This window comes from Haemaphysalis longicornis, unplaced genomic scaffold (genome assembly GCF_048455015.1).
Source record: "Haemaphysalis longicornis isolate Haplotype H1 unplaced genomic scaffold, Haemaphysalis longicornis Haplotype H1 scaffold_9, whole genome shotgun sequence".
Taxonomy (NCBI): Eukaryota; Metazoa; Arthropoda; class Arachnida; order Ixodida; family Ixodidae; genus Haemaphysalis; species Haemaphysalis longicornis.
Genome location: NW_027526460.1, coordinates 55,126,055 through 55,133,641, shown reverse-complemented (window position 1 = coordinate 55,133,641; position 7,587 = coordinate 55,126,055). Strand labels below are relative to the sequence as shown.

The 7,587-nt window shown below is 44.6% G+C and overlaps 1 long non-coding RNA gene across 1 annotated transcript; it reads left to right on the top strand.

Annotated features, from left to right (window-relative positions):
* Positions 1 to 7,375, top strand: LOC144153751 (uncharacterized). The gene is made up of 4 exons (XR_013319366.1): positions 1 to 128; positions 684 to 754; positions 2,795 to 2,870; positions 7,191 to 7,375. It is a non-coding gene; the product is annotated as an uncharacterized LOC144153751 (long non-coding RNA).
* Positions 7,376 to 7,587: the final 212 nt, after the last annotated feature.

The following is a 7,587-nucleotide window of genomic DNA, read 5'->3' as shown; positions in this document are numbered from 1 at the left end:
TGTGCGGTTGCCGAAGCAACGACACCCACAAGCCCATTCCACAAGAAAACACACCAGTGCCCGGACAACGGCAGTCGTGATGTGTAGACGAGCCCCTCGGATTTTTGCTGCTGTGCTGTTTGTAGCTGGTAAGGTTCACATTGAACGTTCCGAAACGGTGATGTAACTGTTTATTCTGCTTTTAAAGACTGCATTCGGGGCCCGCACGGAACATGTCTGGATATTTTCGTGCTTACGTACATCACCAAGACGCGAGGAGCCGGAATTAGAGACTAAGCCTGCTTTGCAAAATGTTTATCAGAAATCAAGAAAAAGAAACTCAAATGCCCGGTACTTGGCATAGGCATTGAAAGCCGGTCCGCGCGAATAAGATTACAAGTGGACATCAGTAGTACACAGATACAGACATTTCAAGCGTTAGATTAAATAGCCCCTTTGTTTCAATTTGCGCGGGAAATAACGGTCGCTTGAACTGGCCCGAGGAGATATTGTACTGCTACGCTGGACCAGTAAAGAAACATTATTGGAATAAGGAGGCTGAACTTGGAATTTCAAAACTGTACTTTGATTACACTTCTGTTTTATTGACACACTGCGAATGCTCATATTTAATGGTACCGTGCGCGGCCTCCTTTGTAGTCACGCGGAACCACCGCTACCAAACTGCTAGCGCTTCTTTGCAGGACTCATAGTTGCCGGCCAAAGTCAGTTCGTTGGAGGATTTTTTCCATGGTGGACCAGACAATTCTGCAACGTGAGTACTTCCAATTACTTGAATAATTCCCAGCACCATGTATTTGGCGACTTTGGCAAGGGGCCTTTTATTATTTGTGCCTAATACAGTAGGAAACTCGAGGTTAAAGGTGACTTGTTGAATGTTAAAGGGTATACCCGTAATTATTCCGTTCGACAGATCGTAACACTTCATTGCATTTTGTAAAGTGCCATGAAAACGAAATACACTTGCGTTGATCCAGAACTCTGGTTTCTACCATAACTATAATGATTTCAACGCAAACGTCCTACAACTAAGCTAAATATACAACTCTGGCCCGTAATTATAGTTCGAATTGTACGTCTTTGTGCCTGCTCTGCATGTTCTACACAGAACCTCTTGCTCTGTGGGCTCTAGATAGGAACTTCTTCACAAATTACCACAAACAAAAAGAGTTGAGAGTAAAGTCAACTTTGAGCGCAACTTTGAAAACGCTTCACCAGCCGATCACAGTAGCTACAAAGCTACATCTTGGCTGGGGATACAAACCACTGTTGATGCAATGTTGATGTTGATTTTTTCAAACGATAATGATTTCGAGGAGAGACGGAGGGGGAAAGCTTAAGGTTTTGCGAAGGGTCATGTAAGATCGTTTGCGGTTGCTGTTGCTATTATTTGTCGACTTTTTGTCCCGAGTACCCGCCGCGGTGGCTCAGTGGCTAAGGCGTTGCGCTGTTGAGCACGAGGTCGCGGGTTCGATTCCCGGCCGCGGCGGCCGCTTTTCTGATGGAGGCGAAAAGCAAAAACGCCCGTGTGTGCGAGATTTCGGCGCACGTTAAAGATCCCCAGGTGGTCAAAATTAATCCGGAGCCCTCCACTACGGCGCGCCTCATCGCCTGCGTTGCGTCGGCGCGTTAAACCCTACAATCAATCTTGTCCCGAGTAAACCTTGTTTCTTTGTCATAAATTGTTTTGGTGTTGAGCAGTCCCCCTTCCCGCTGCACTTTGTCGCTCTTTTTTGCCATTTTGTTGCTGATCTCAGTCTCAATGCTCGCGCTGAGCTGCTTTACTCATGTTCAAGCATGCAGATGCTTATTTTTATTTTACGAGATATTTCAATGGGAAAATTGTTAAATATCTTTTGCAACATTCCCGACATAAAAGTAAACTGCAAGAAGCGTAAGTACTCCCAGATCTCCGTGCCGGAAATTCCGTAGTTTTGTTATGGCGAAAATTATTGCATACCAATTCTGATATTCCTGACGTATAAATGGAAAAAGTGAAAGTGCTCCAAAAACTCAGTACCCTGAATTCCGTGCTTCTTTAGCTCCGCTGAAGAGGCTTTACAGGTATGACCATGTTGCATGAAAATTGACTGGATAATTCTGTTTGTAGGGCAGCGCGGTTACCACGAGTCGCTGCGCCCTGATGTGTGGGTTATAATACATTCTCTTTTCGTTCTTTCCCGACGCGTTGTCTAATGACTCTTTGAAGTGAAGACGAATGAGAGCGAATGTACATGCTTTGAAGGGGGAGGGGGAAAGAGTCAATTAAAACGTCCCCTTCGCTATGGGCGTGCAGAAAGTATTAATTAGGGCAGAGAATGGAGGAAGATGTTGAAAACGAGATCAAAAGAAATTCTTGCATTGACATTTACTTCGTAGGGGGTCAGTGCGAGGGTAAGGTCTGATGAAATATAATAAAGGTACAGATTGTATCGTCCTGTATGTAAACATCTTCGATAGAACTCTGTCTGATTGGGTTAAACTTGAGGAAGAGGCAAATATAAGCCCTTGGTTGGTGTATTTGCCAGTTCCCCATCCTTAACCTGTGACTGCAGCCCATCTATTGCGAATCAATTTCGAAGAGGGACAAAAATGGTCAGTTATGGGCTTCTATGCGTTGATGTTTGAACTTTAAATTTGCTACAATGGGAATAATGTCAGTCGATAAGTTGACGAATTTCTCGTGCACTCTGCCATCCTTTTGTAAAAAAAAAAAGTTGGAAGGCTGTTAATGGCACTTCTTTGAGAAGTCCTGCGAGGAGCTTCTGGCGAATAATTCTATTCCTTGTTGCAGGGAATATGGTGTCCGTTCGGGACACGCTGCGTGTTCGTTGGGTGCTTCCGATTTCCTTGCGTGACTGCGAGTTTCTGTGAGTACCGAAATTCCGCCTCGTTTATAAAAAAAGCTCTTTAGGGATCTATTGCGTGCTTTCAGATGCCATTTGGAACGTTGAAAACATATAAGCAATAAAGAGATTCATGATATGTTGTTTACGCGATGACAAGTTTACCTCTTTTTTTCCTTTAAATTTTGGAACTATGTACACATCATTAAAAAAAAAACTATCTGAACATCACTTCTTATCGGGGAAGGTTACTGAATTGTGTACGGCTGGTTTAGTGATGGTGACTGTCCATGTCGCGAAACACGCAAGGCCTCAATATTTCTTCCGAAGTGAGCTTCACTGCAGAAATGGTAGCAGAAAAGCGAACTTAAGAAGCACTAAGCTTTACATCGAGTTTTTCAGAAATCTTCTTTACTTATTTGCACAAACGTGTCGCTGGGAACAAATTTTTCGGGGCTTGTCAAATTTTTCAGATTTCTGTGTGCAGCGCCACCCAAGGCTGTAAGGATTGTTCTTTTAAAATTTTCGTGATTTCACGAAAGTATACGAATAGCTTAGGACCATTTATTGAATCGTTTAGCTGACATGTTACGGTAACACTGTTTGACGGCACGCCAGGCTGTTTCGTTACGCGTATCTGGGCACCCCGCGTTTACCGAAAACTGAGCCAATCGACGAGCGATGATCAGGGATTTATATACATACAGAATTGCAGCAACATGTTGCAGTAATTCAAGAAAAATGTCAGCCCACTCAAACATTCTCAATACTTCGAAAGAACCCTTTGGAAAAGTAGGGAACACTTAGAAGAACCTCCGGCCCACTGGCACACTGGCACAATGGTAAGGGGCACGACATTCTGTAGGCCCGCTGGGAAGTAGGCACGCTCGTGCGAGCGCCTTTAATAAAATTATGACCTCTCGCATTTACGGTTGTCACCCCTACATTCCGCGGGTCTTACCCCACTCAACGCACTTGTTGGCCCAATCACCGTAACCGTGGGAACGGATACTACAAATGCCGTATTTTCGCGCGTATGACCTGCACCGAAAATGCAAAAATTTCAGCGGCAAAGTAGGGGTGCGAATAACACGCGGGTTTTTCTTCCTTTAGTGCAGCTTCACGGCAATGTGCGTTGTGCCAAGAAGTTTCTACGCAGTAACACTGGCTAAGCCTAACTGACTAACACTAAAAGCTTTAAAAAAATGCTGCATCACAAATAACATGGATGGAACCGAAGATGACCTTGCGTACAACAGTGAGGACTGCGGCTCAAGTGATAGCTATAGCGAGAGCAGTGACACTGAGTGAATTGTGACTTTCGCCTTGCAGTCAGTGCATTCTACTTGCTAAATATACGCCTTTTCTGCCAACATAGTATGCGATGTGTTGCTTGAGCAGTAGCTTTGGTGAAGCCTTTCCTGTATCCAAGGTGCCGGAAATACGCGAGGATTTTTTTCCTTTTCCGTCGGGCTTAAAGTGTGGGGCGGATTATATGCAGGAGCAGGTTATACGCGCGAAAATACGGTAACAAGAAGTGGCGCAAAATTTGACTCCGAAAGTTGGTGTGCGGGCAGTGACAACGACACGTTCAACGCCTCGCTTCCATCGAGCGATCTAAAAGCGTGGACCCCGTTTTTCCAGTCAGTCGTATGCAGGTTCTTACGGTTGGCCTGCCTTTCCAATCCGACGCTGTGGCTGGTACCTGCGTGCATTGAGGAGAAGCAGGCCCACAGGGGTTTTGGTTCTTGGAATGTATACCAGAGTCGACTTTTCATCGGGTGGAAATTTCTCTTCCCCTTCCCTTTTCGTCTTCCCCTTCCCTAACTACGGCCATGTGGCTATCCCTATCTCAATAAATTTTATTCAATTCCATTCTCTTCGCAATTTCGCCAGAAATGGCTGCATCGACTTATGTACGAATGATACGTCTGAAAAATGCGGTACTCCTTTATTGTGTTTTGTTTCGTTTTCTCGCGAAAATGTCGCGTGGATTGTTAAGGCACTGGGAATATAACACACGAATAGTTCCAGCGAAGTCAATGCAGTTAACCTTTACCCATTTATGCATTTCTTGCTGCCACGATGACTTCAGCCCGCAGTGTAACCCTTGGGTTGATCGGCGAACCTCACAGTAAAGTGAGGGTCGCCGATGAGGTTCACAAATCCAATGCATGGTTCGCGGCAATGTAAACGCAGCGTAGGCATGAATAGCCAAGACAAAAGGGGCATTTTAAAGAACGAGTACTTGGTATTGTTTTTGTTTTTGTCAGCAATTGTAAGGATTGCTCTTTTAAACTCAACGGAACGAAAAAAATTTTGTGTATGCGCATGCGAATGCTTTAAACTGCTATGACACAACCGAAACAAATTACAGAATGGGAGTTGCTTCTGGAGAGAGGAATGGGGAAGGGGTGGGCAGGGACTTAGCTAGAAATTGGAAGGGAACAAAGTGGAAACAAAACTGACCGCGAAAGCTGAAGCGAAAGCATCGTTGAGGACGCTTTTTCCTTTTGTATTCGTGCTGTTTTAATTTATATCCTTTTAGTAGCAACGCATTTTTAATTAGATATATAGAGTAGCCAGTTAGAATGCGTAGTATCTGAGACCGTAGTTTGCGTTTGATTTTAGTTTGTATGGTAAGTAGTTTGAGTCTGATTTTAGAAGTATACCACTGAGTGGAATTTTTCGAACTTCAACCGTGAGACTTAGAATTATATTTAGCGCATATTAAAGCACCCTTCAGATAAAGGTTAAAGTACGTGGAAGACATAACCAATCTGCGTGAAGTTCGATAACTATCGTGTGTTAATCGACTACAAGTTTACGGGATCTTCAATTGTGTTAAAAAACGTGCTTCGAAGCTCCATTCTCGTCTAGAATTTTACAGGACGACATAGATACAATGGTACTTACGTGGCATGTCGCATAATGTAGAAGTATTAGAATTCTTAATAAAAATAAAATAAATGAAAGGATTCATTCGACAAACGGTGATGTCACTGCTCATATATTTTCGTTGGGACCCGCCGAGGCGGCTTAGGGGTTAAGGCGTTTTTCTGCTGAGCTCTCCAACGAGACCGGTTCGATTCCCGGCCGCGGCCCCCACTTTTTAGGTGGAGGCTAAAACAATTGTGTGTCGAAATTTCGGCGCCCGTTAAGGATCCCCGGGTGGTTAAAATCCATCGAGAGCCGTCCACTACGGCACGCCTCCGTCCTATAATAGCAGTGTAGCTTCGGCGCGTTAAAGAACTCAAATTTGAATTTTAACCACGGAGCTGTCTAAGCTTTCTTGTGTCTGCGCGGATCGTCAACCGGAAGTTCTACTCGACGAAGTGGAGAGGGGGAAAATGCTAGGCCATGAAGTGTGAGGGTAAGTAGCGAGCAGGCAAGGAGCCCACGAGCGGGTGTTGGGAGTGCACGCCTCACGACTAACTCCCGGGCCATCTCAACTAACATGGAACCTGGGGAGGGGCGAAGCATGCAGTGTATCAGTGTATTCTTGGCGCCTTGGCGTTTTTGCCAACGGAGATGAAACTGTTGGGGGGGGGGTGCAGGTGTACAGCTTTGTCTCTGAAGCACGAAGCTCTCTAGCGCGAGGCGTTAACGAGTGTCCCGGAGTTATTTTAGTACGCATTACGAAGCGCTCCAGCGCGAGGCGTTAACGAGTGTGCCGGTGTTTTTTTAGTACGCGTTACGTTCTAGCGCGAGGCGTAAAAGACTATCCCGGTGTTTTAGTACCGTGAATGCATAAGACGAACGATGATTACTACGACGGCGACGACGACAGGAGACGCCAACAGTTCCAGCCCCTAAGGGGCTCCGCACCTACAAAACGCTTCCCGGGGTCGGAATCGAACCTGGGTCCATCGCGTTATTAAACCTGCGTCTACCCGATGCGCTAGCATTGCATTCGGGGCGCACAGCATTTTCTTTGTGTTCGTAAAGCGGGCGTTGGCTTTGGACTTTGGATGAGTTGAACTGGACTTTGGCAGTTTGTATTTCGGACTTAGTGGTGTGGATTGTGGACTTTGATTTACATCAGTTTGCATGAAAAAAAGCTTCGATCTTTACCCACCTTTCTCTTTAAGAAGGGGTAAGACGTAAGAAAAGCCAAATTAAAGCAAGTTAAGACCACCAGCTCCACGGTTTCTTCGGTCTTCGCCTCCCAGTAGCAAAGGAGGAGGAGGAATAACCATTTATTAGGTTGCCCCATTTTTTTTTATTCATTCGGGGTCATTTTTGGCGTTATTTATCGTGTTATATTAATAATTAACACAGCTTTCCTTGATTTAATTTATTTGCAGAAAGCACGAATTAATTTGAAAATTTCTCCTTTTTCAGGCGCACCTTTTTGGTAATCATCGAAACAAGAAGGCAAGAAAAAAAAAAAAAAACATCCGCTTTGCGGGAAAAGTCTGAATAGAGAACAGGAATATACAACTATTTGTCCTCTCAAATGGCTGTGCAGAGTTGAATGCACACCGTGAAATGAAATTACGACACAGGCTTGAAGTAAAGAGCATGCTGCTGGACAGGTTTTGTGCTGTGTTTCTTCTTACAATCAGAAACGGATCTCAGGGCTTCTTTCCAATGGATCGCCCTTTTTTCTCAGCCTTATCTGATGGACACTTTCTATTTATTCTTCGTGCAAATTAAACGCTAAAAATGCTATTGCAACACCAGAAATGAGAAAAGTGTTTAAAGTTAGAAGGATCTCTCTTGTGATACCAAAGTGTGC